This window comes from Heptranchias perlo, unplaced genomic scaffold (assembly GCF_035084215.1).
Source record: "Heptranchias perlo isolate sHepPer1 unplaced genomic scaffold, sHepPer1.hap1 HAP1_SCAFFOLD_991, whole genome shotgun sequence".
Lineage (NCBI taxonomy): Eukaryota > Metazoa > Chordata > Chondrichthyes > Hexanchiformes > Hexanchidae > Heptranchias > Heptranchias perlo.
Window position 1 is genome coordinate 56,808 of NW_027140038.1, and position 10,406 is coordinate 67,213.

General features: G+C 57.7%; 1 protein-coding gene across 1 annotated transcript in view; it reads right to left on the bottom strand.

Moving 5' to 3' along the window:
• The window catches only part of LOC137320160 (uncharacterized), a 36,558-nt gene extending 26,914 nt beyond the window's left edge, over nucleotides 1-9,644 (bottom strand). The window contains exon 1 of the mRNA XM_067981899.1: nucleotides 9,422-9,644. The gene's annotated coding sequence lies outside the window, so the exon portion shown is untranslated. The remainder of the gene's footprint in view (nucleotides 1-9,421) is intronic.
• Nucleotides 9,645-10,406: the final 762 nt, after the last annotated feature.

Genomic DNA, 10,406 nt, shown 5'->3' on the forward strand with positions numbered 1-10,406 from the left:
GGTGAGGGATACGGTGAGAAGGTGGGTAGGTGGGAGAGGGATACGGAGAGAAGGTGGGTAGGTGGGAGAGGGATACGGGGAGAAGATGGGTAGGTGGGTGAGGGATACGGGGAGAAGATGGGTAGGTGGGAGAGGGATACGGTGAGAAGGTGGGTAGGTGGGTGATGGATACGGGGAGAAGGTGGGTAGGTGGGAGAGGGATACGGTGAGAAGGTGGGTAGGTGGGAGAGGGATACGGTGAGAAGGTGGGTAGGTGGGTGAGGGATACGGTGAGAAGGTGGGTAGGTGGGAGAGGGATACGGTGAGAAGGTGGGTAGGTGGGTGAGGGATACGGGGAGAAGATGGGTAGGTGGGTGAGGGATACGGTGAGAAGGTGGGTAGGTGGGTGAGGGATACGGTGAGAAGGTGGGTAGGTGGGAGAGGGATACGGGGAGAAGGTGGGTAGGTGGGAGAGGGATACGGTGAGAAGGTGGGTAGGTGGGAGAGGGATACGGTGAGAAGGTGGGTAGGTGGGTGAGGGATACGGGGAGAAGATGGGTAGGTGGGAGAGGGATACGGTGAGAAGGTGGGTAGGTGGGTGAGGGATACGGGGAGAAGATGGGTAGGTGGGTGAGGGATACGGTGAGAAGGTGGGTAGGTGGGAGAGGGATACGGGGAGAAGGTGGGTAGGTGGGTGAGGGATACGGTGAGAAGGTGGGTAGGTGGGTGAGGGATACAGGGAGAAGGTGGGTAGGTGGGTGAGGGATACGGGGAGAAGGTGGGTAGGTGGGTGAGGGATACGGGGAGAAGGTGGGTAGGTGGGTGAGGGATACGGGGATACGGTGGGTAGGTGGGTGAGGGATACGGGGAGAAGGTGGGTAGGTGGGAGAGGGATACGGGGAGAAGGTGGGTAGGTGGGAGAGGGATACGGTGAGAAGGTGGGTAGGTGGGTGAGGGATATGGGGAGAAGGTGGGTAGGTGGGTGAGGGATACGGGGAGAAGGTGGGTAGGTGGGTGAGGGATACGGGGATACGGTGGGTAGGTGGGTGAGGGATACGGGGAGAAGGTGGGTAGGTGGGAGAGGGATACGGGGAGAAGGTGGGTAGGTGGGAGAGGGATACGGGGAGAAGGTGGGTAGGTGGGTGAGGGACACGGTGAGAAGGTGGGTAGGTGGGAGAGGGACACGGGGAGAAGGTGGGTAGGTGGGAGAGGGATATGGTGAGAAGGTGGGTAGGTGGGTGAGGGATACGGGGAGAAGGTGGGTAGGTGGGAGAGGGATACGGGGAGAAGGTGGGTAGGTGGGAGAGGGATACGGGGAGAAGGTGGGTAGGTGGGAGAGGGATACGGGGAGAAGGTGGGTAGGTGGGAGAGGGATACGGTGAGAAGGTGGGTAGGTGGGAGAGGGATACGGTGAGAAGGTGGGTAGGTGGGTGAGGGATACGGGGAGAAGGTGGGTAGGTGGGAGAGGGATACGGGGAGAAGATGGGTAGGTGGGAGAGGGATACGGGGAGAAGGTGGGTAGGTGGGAGAGGGATACGGGGAGAAGGTGGGTAGGTGGGTGAGGGATACGGTGAGAAGGTGGGTAGGTGGGTGAGGGATACGGTGAGAAGGTGGGTAGGTGGGTGAGGGATATGGTGAGAAGGTGGGTAGGTGGGTGAGGGATACGGTGAGAAGGTGGGTAGGTGGGTGAGGGATACGGGGAGAAGATGGGTAGGTGGGAGAGGGATACGGTGAGAAGGTGGGTAGGTGGGTGAGGGATACGGGGAGAAGGTGGGTAGGTGGGTGAGGGATACGGGGAGAAGATGGGTAGGTGGGTGAGGGATACGGGGAGAAGATAGGTAGGTGGGTGAGGGATACGGGGAGAAGGTGGGTAGGTGGGTGAGGGATACGGTGAGAAGGTGGGTAGGTGGGAGAGGGATACGGGGAGAAGGTGGGTAGGTGGGTGAGGGATACGGTGAGAAGGTGCGTAGGTGGGTGAGGGATACGGGGAGAAGGTGGGTAGGTGGGTGAGGGATACGGGGAGAAGGTGGGTAGGTGGGTGAGGGATACAGTGAGAAGGTGGGTAGGTGGGAGAGGGATACGGTGAGAAGGTGGGTAGGTGGGTGAGGGATACGGGGAGAAGATGGGTAGGTGGGTGAGGGATACGGTGAGAAGGTGGGTAGGTGGGTGAGGGATACGGGGAGAAGGTGGGTAGGTGGGTGAGGGATACGGGGAGAAGGTGGGTAGGTGGGTGAGGGATACGGGGAGAAGGTGGGTAGGTGGGAGAGGGATACGGTGAGAAGGTGGGTAGGTGGGTGAGGGATACGGGGAGAAGGTGGGTAGGTGGGTGAGGGATACGGTGAGAAGGTGGGTAGGTGGGTGAGGGATACGGGGAGAAGGTGGGTAGGTGGGTGAGGGATACGGGGAGAAGGTGGGTAGGTGGGTGAGGGATACGGTGAGAAGGTGGGTAGGTGGGAGAGGGATACGGGGAGAAGGTGGGTAGGTGGGAGAGGGATACGGGGAGAAGGTGGGTAGGTGGGAGAGGGATACGGTGAGAAGGTGGGTAGGTGGGAGAGGGATACGCGGAGAAGGTGGGTAGGTGGGTGAGGGATACGGTGAGAAGGTGGGTAGGTGGGAGAGGGATACGGGGAGAAGGTGGGTAGGTGGGAGAGGTATACGGGGAGAAGGTGGGTAGGTGGGAGAGGGATACGGTGAGAAGGTGGGTAGGTGGGAGAGGGATACGGGGAGAAGGTGGGTCGGTGGGTGAGGGATACGGTGGGTAGGTGGGAGAGGGATACGGGGAGAAGGTGGGTAGGTGGGTGAGGGATACGGTGAGAAGGTGGGTAGGTGGGAGAGGGATACGGTGAGAAGGTGGGTAGGTGGGTGAGGGATACGGGGAGAAGGTGGGTAGGTGGGTGAGGGATACGGTGAGAAGGTGGGTAGGTGGGAGAGGGATACGGGGAGAAGGTGGGTAGGTGGGTGAGGGATACGGGGAGAAGGTGGGTAGGTGGGTGAGGGATACGGGGAGAAGGTGGGTAGGTGGGAGAGGGATACGGTGAGAAGGTGGGTAGGTGGGAGAGGGATACGGTGAGAAGGTGGGTAGGTGGGAGAGGGATACGGTGAGAAGGTGGGTAGGTGGGAGAGGGATACGGTGAGAAGGTGGGTAGGTGGGAGAGGGATACGGTGAGAAGGTGGGTATGTGAGTGAGGGATACGGTGAGAAGGTGGGTAGGTGGGTGAGGGATACGGTGAGAAGATGGGTAGGTGGGAGAGGGATACGGTGAGAAGGTGGGTAGGTGGGAGAGGGATGGGGGAAAAGGTGGGTAGGTGGGAGAGGGATACGGGGAGAAGGTGGGTAGGTGGGTGAGGGATACGGGGAGAAGGTGGGTAGGTGGGAGAGGGATACGGGGAGAAGGTGGGTAGGTGGGAGAGGGATACGGTGAGAAGGTGGGTAGGTGGGTGAGGGATACGGTGAGAAGGTGGGTAGGTGGGTGAGGGATACGGGGAGAAGGTGGGTAGGTGGGTGAGGGATACGGTGAGAAGGTGGGTAGGTGGGTGAGGGATACGGGGAGAAGGTGGGTAGGTGGGAGAGGGATACGGGGAGAAGGTGGGTAGGTGGGTGAGGGATGGGGGAAAAGGTGGGTAGGTGGGAGAGGGATACGGGGAGAAGGTGGGTAGGTGGGTGAGGGATACGGGGAGAAGGTGGGTAGGTGGGAGAGGGATACGGGGAGAAGGTGGGTAGGTGGGAGAGGGATACGGTGAGAAGGTGGGTAGGTGGGTGAGGGATACGGTGAGAAGGTGGGTAGGTGGGAGAGGGATACGGGGAGAAGGTGGGTAGGTGGGTGAGGGATACGGGGAGAAGGTGGGTAGGTGGGAGAGGGATACGGGGAGAAGGTGGGTAGGTGGGAGAGGGATACGGGGAGAAGGTGGGTAGGTGGGTGAGGGATACGGGGAGAAGGTGGGTAGGTGGGTGAGGGATACGGTGAGAAGGTGGGTAGGTGGGTGAGGGATACGGGGAGAAGGTGGGTAGGTGGGAGAGGGATACGGGGAGAAGGTGGGTAGGTGGGTGAGGGATACGGTGAGAAGGTGGGTAGGTGGGAGAGGGATACGGTGAGAAGGTGGGTAGGTGGGTGAGGGATACGGGGAGAAGGTGGGTAGGTGGGTGAGGGATACGGTGAGAAGGTGGGTAGGTGGGAGAGGGATACGGTGAGAAGGTGGGTAGGTGGGAGAGGGATACGGTGAGAAGGTGGGTAGGTGGGTGAGGGATACGAGGAGAAGGTGGGTAGGTGGGTGAGGGATACGGGGAGAAGGTGGGTAGGTGGGAGAGGGATACGGGGAGAAGGTGGGTAGGTGGGTGAGGGATACGGGGAGAAGGTGGGTAGGTGGGTGAGGGATACGGGGAGAAGGTGGGTAGGTGGGAGAGGGATACGGTGAGAAGGTGGGTAGGTGGGTGAGGGATACGGGGAGAAGGTGGGTAGGTGGGAGAGGGATACGGGGAGAAGGTGGGTAGGTGGGAGAGGGATACGGGGAGAAGGTGGGTAGGTGGGTGAGGGATACGGTGAGAAGGTGGGTAGGTGGGTGAGGGATACGGGGAGAAGGTGGGTAGGTGGGAGAGGGATACGGTGAGAAGGTGGGTAGGTGGGTGAGGGATACGGGGAGAAGGTGGGTAGGTGGGAGAGGGATACGGGGAGAAGGTGGGTAGGTGGGAGAGGGATACGGGGAGAAGGTGGGTAGGTGGGTGAGGGATACGGGGAGAAGGTGGGTAGGTGGGTGAGGGATACGGGGAGAAGGTGGGTAGGTGGGAGAGGGATACGGTGAGAAGGTGGGTAGGTGGGTGAGGGATACGGGGAGAAGGTGGGTAGGTGGGAGAGGGATACGGGGAGAAGGTGGGTAGGTGGGAGAGGGATACGGGGAGAAGGTGGGTAGGTGGGTGAGGGATACGGGGAGAAGGTGGGTAGGTGGGTGAGGGATACGGTGAGAAGGTGGGTAGGTGGGAGAGGGATACGGTGAGAAGGTGGGTAGGTGGGTGAGGGATACGGGGAGAAGGTGGGTAGGTGGGTGAGGGATACGGTGAGAAGGTGGGTAGGTGGGTGAGGGATACGGGGAGAAGGTGGGTAGGTGGGAGAGGGATACGGGGAGAAGGTGGGTGGGTGGGTGAGGGATACGGGGAGAAGGTGGGTAGGTGGGTGAGGGATACGGTGAGAAGGTGGGGAGGTGGGTGAGGGATATGGGGAGAAGGTGGGTAGGTGGGTGAGGGATACGGGGAGAAGGTGGGTAGGTGGGTGAGGGATACGGGGAGAAGGTGGGTAGGTGGGTGAGGGATACGGGGAGAAGGTGGGTAGGTGGGTGAGGGATATGGGGAGAAGGTGGGTAGGTGGGATTGAGGGATGGGGGAAAAGGTGGGTAGGTGGGAGAGGGATATGGGGAGAAGGTGGGTAGGTGGGTGAGGGATACGGGGAGAAGGGGAGAAGGTGGGTAGGTGGGAGAGGGATACAGGGAGAAGGTGGGTAGGTGGGTGAGGGATACGGTGAGAAGGTGGGTAGGTGGGAGAGGGATACGGGGAGAAGATGGGTACGTGGGTGAGGGATACGGGGAGAAGGTGGGTAGGTGGGAGAGGGATATGGTGAGAAGGTGGGTAGGTGGGTGAGGGATACGGGGAGAAGGTGGGTAGGTGGGTGAGGGATACGGTGAGAAGGTGGGTAGGTGGGTGAGGGATACGGGGAGAAGGTGGGTAGGTGGGAGAGGGATACGGGGAGAAGGTGGGTAGGTGGGTGAGGGATACGGGGAGAAGGTGGGTAGGTGGGAGAGGGATACGGTGAGAAGGTGGGTAGGTGGGAGAGGGATATGGTGAGAAGGTGAGTAGGTGGGAGAGGGATACGGTGAGAAGGTGGGTAGGTGGGTGAGGGATACGGTGAGAAGGTGGGTAGGTGGGAGAGGGATACGGGGAGAAGGTGGGTAGGTGGGAGAGGGATATGGTGAGAAGGTGGGTAGGTGGGAGAGGGATATGGTGAGAAGGTGGGTAGGTGGGTGAGGGATACGGGGAGAAGGTGGGTAGGTGGGAGAGGGATACGGGGAGAAGGTGGGTGGGTGGGTGAGGGATACGGGGAGAAGGTGGGTGGGTGGGTGAGGGATACGGGGAGAAGGTGGGTAGGTGGGAGAGGGATACGGTGAGAAGGTGGGTAGGTGGGAGAGGGATATGGTGAGAAGGTGGGTAGGTGGGAGAGGGATATGGTGAGAAGGTAGGTAGGTGGGAAGGTGGGATTGAGGGATATGGTGAGAAGATGGGTTGAATCATAGAAACATAGAAAATAGGAGCAAGAGTAGGCCATTCGGCCCTTCGGGCCTGCTCCGCCAATCAAAATGATCATGGCTGATCGTCTAACTCAGGACCCTGTTCCCGCTTTTTCCCCATAATCCCTTGATCCCTTTACCATTAAGGAATATATCTATCTCCTTCTTGAATACATCTCATGACTTGGCCTCCACTGCCTTCTGTGGTAGAGAATTCCACAGGTTCACCACCCTCTGAGTGAAGAAATTTCTCCTCATCTCGGTTCTAAATGACATGCCCCGTATCCTGAGACTGTGACCCCTGGTTCTGGACTCCCCAGCCATCGTGAACATCCTCCCTGCATCTCGTCTGTCCAGTCCTGTTAGAATTTTATATGTTTCGATGAGATCACCTCTCATTCTTCTAAACTCTAGTGAATACAGGCCGAGTCGATCCAATCTCTCCTCATACGTCAGTCCTGCCATCCCAGGAATCAGTCTGGTAAACCTTCGTTGCACTCCCTCCATGGCAAGGACATCCTTCCTCAGATAAGGAGACCAAAACTGCACACAATATTCAGATGTGGTCTGACCAAGGCCCTGTATAACTGCAGTAAGACATCCCAGCTCCTGTACTCAATCCTCTTGCAATGAAGGCCAACATACCATTCACCTTCCTAACTGCTTGCTGCACCTGAATGCTCGCTTTCAGTGACTGGTGTACAAGGACACCCAGGTCTCATTGCACCTCCCCTTTTCCCAATCTATCACCATTCAGATAATAATCTGCCTTTCTGTTTTTACAACCAAAGTGGATAACCTCACATTTATCCACATTATACTGCATCTGCCATGTTCTTGCCCACTCACCCAACTTGTCTAAATCACATTGGAGCCTCTTTGCATCCTCCTCACAGCTCACTTTCCACCCCAGCTTTGTGTCGTCTGCAAACTTGGAAATGTTACATTCAGTTCCCTCATCCAAATCATTGATATATATTGTGAATAGCTGGGGCCCAAGCACTGATCCCTGCGGTACCCCACTAGTCACTGCCTGCCACCCGGAAAAAGACCTGTTTATTCTTACTCTCTGTTTCCTGTCTGTCAACCAATTCTCAATCCATGCCAGTATATTCCCCCAATCCCATGTGCTTTAATTTTGCACACTAACCTCTTGTGTGGGACCTTATCAAAAGCCTTCTGAAAATCCAAGTACACCACATCCAATGGTTCTCCCCTATCTATTCCACTGGTTACCTCATCAAAAAACTCCAGTAGATTTGTTAAGCATGATTTCCCTTTCATAAACCCATGCTGACTTTGTCCAATCCCGTTAATGCCCTCCAAGTGTTCTGTTATCACATCTTTTATAATAATAATGGTGGGATGGAGGGACATGGTGAGAAGGTGGGTAGGTGGGATTGGGGGATATGGTGAGAAGGTGAGGAGGTGGGACTGAGGGATATGGGGAGAAGGTGGGGAGGTGGGACTGAGGGATATGGTGAGAAGGTGGGTGGGTGGGATTGGGGAATATGGGGAGAAGGTGGGGAGGTGGGATTGAGGGATATGGGGAGAAGGTGGGGAGGTGGGATTGAGGGATATGGTGAGAAGGTGGGTCGGTGGGATTGAGGGACATGGTGAGAAGGTGGGTCGGTGGGATTGAGGGACATGGTGAGAAGGTGGGTAGGTGGGATTGAGGGATATGGGGAGAAGATGGGTAGGTGGGATTGAGGGATATGGGGAGAAGGTGGGTAGGTGGGATTGGGGGATATGGTGAGAAGGTGGGTCGGTGGGATTGAGGGATATGGGGAGAAGGTGAGGAGGTGGGATTGAGGGATATGGGGAGAAGGTGGGGAGGTGGGATTGAGGGATATGGGGAGAAGGTGGGTAGGTGGGATTGGGGGATATGGTGAGAAGGTGGGTAGGTGGGATTGGGGGATATGGGGAGAAGGTGGGTAGGTGGGATTGAGGGATATGGGGAGAAGGTGGGTAGGTGGGATTGAGGGATATGGGGAGAAGGTGGGTAGGTGGGTTTGAGGGATATGGGGAGAAGGTGGGGAGGTGGGATTGGGGGATATGGGGAGGTGGGATTGAGGGATATGGGGAGAAGGTGGGTAGGTGGGATTGGGGGATATGGGGAGAAGGTGGGGAGGTGGGATTGAGGGATATGGGGAGAAGGTGGGGAGGTGGGTTTGAGGGATATGGGGAGAAGGTGGGTAGGTGGGATTGGGGGATATGGGGAGAAGGTGGGGAGGTGGGATTGAGGGATCTGGGGAGAAGGTGGGTAGGTGGGATTGGGGGATATGGTGAGAAGGTGGGTAGGTGGGATTGATGGATATTGGGAGAAGGTGAGGAGGTGGGATTGAGGGATATGGGGAGAAGGTGGGGAGAAGGTGGGGAGGTGGGATTGAGGGATATGGGGAGAAGGCGGGTAGGTGGGATTGGGGGATATGGTGAGAAGGTGGGTAGGTGGGTAGGTGGGATTGGGGATATGGGGAGAAGGTGGGTAGGTGGGATTGAGGGATATGGGGAGAAGGTGGGTAGGTGGGATTGAGGGATATGGGGAGAAGGTGGGTAGGTGGGATTGAGGGATATGGGGAGAAGGTGGGTAGGTGGGTTTGAGGGATATGGGGAGAAGGTGGGGAGGTGGGATTGGGGGATATGTGGAGAAGGTGGGGAGGTGGGATTGAGGGATATGGGGAGAAGGTGGGTAGGTGGGATTGGGGGATATGGGGAGAAGGTGGGGAGGTGGGATTGAGGGATATGGGGAGAAGGTGGGTTGGTGGGATTGGGGGATATGGGGAGAAGGTGGGGAGGTGGGATTGAGGGATATGGGGAGAAGGTGGGTAGGTGGGATTGGGGGATATGGGGAGAAGGTGGGGAGGTGGGATTGGGGGATATGGGGAGAAGGTGGGTGGGTGAGGTTAACAGTGGGGTAATAGGACACTGGGGTGGTGGTAGGTGGGGCGCTGGTTCTTGGGCTAATGGAGCAAGGGGGTATGGGAAACAGGCCCATGCTTGATGAAGAGAACGTGGGCAACTCTCCTCACAACACCATCACCGCACCGTGTGACTGTCTCCAACCAACCTGCACCCAAAACAACCTCATTCCCCGCTCTGGCCCCAATCCAACCTCCAGACCCCAGACTCACCCCAGACCCCAGACCCTCACCCACCAGTAGACAGGCACTCACTTGGGTCCGTAGCACATGCACAGACTGGCCAGGTATCCATTGGTGAAGGCAAAGAGGATCATGAAGACAATGTACCAGGCGTCGTGGTTGAAGAAGACAGGCAAATTCCGAGGATGGACATTGCACAGCATGAAGAGAGGGATAAAGATCACCCGTGCAATCACAAAGACCGCCAGGAAGTTGCTGTCTTTCCCAGGCTGAGGAGGAGGTGGAGAAAGGAAGAGATTTAACCTCCTCACTGAGGATCCAGCAACCCCATACTATTCAACTGCTGCACCCTCATCGTCACAGTGAGGCACAAACATCGAGGGTCGAGGTTCACTCCAGAGACTTGAGCCCATAATCCAGGCCGACACTCTCAATGAGGTACTGAGGGAGCGCCGCACTGTCGGAGGGTCGGTACTGAGGGAGCGCCGCACTGTCGGAGGGTCGGTACTGAGGGATCGCTGCACTGTCGGAGGGTCGGTACTGAGGGATCGCTGCACTGTCGGAGGGTCAGTACTGAGGGAGTGCTGCACTGTCGGAGGGTCAGTACTGAGGGAGCGCCGCACTGTCAGAGGGTCAGTACTGAGGGAGCGCTGCACTGTCGGAGGGTCAGTACTGAGGGAGTGCTGCACTGTCGGAGGTGCTGTCTTTTGGATGAGGCACTGAACCGAGGCCGTGTCTGTTCTCTCAGGTGGACGTAAAAGATCCCACGGTCACTGTACGAACAAGGGCAGGGGAGTTCTCCCCATCGTCCTGGGCCAATATTAATCTTTCAAATAACATCACTAAAATAGATGATCTGGTCATTATTTGTGGGATCTTGCTGTGTGCAACTTGTCTGCCCACAAAATACAGTGACTGAAAGGAGTAACAACACTCTCTCTCCCTCTGCGTCTCCCCGCCTCCCCCTCTCTCTCTCCCCCTCTCTCCCCCTCCCTCCCTCCCCCTCCCTCTCCCCCCTCTCTCTCCCTCCCTCCCCCTCCCTCCCCCCCTCTCTCTA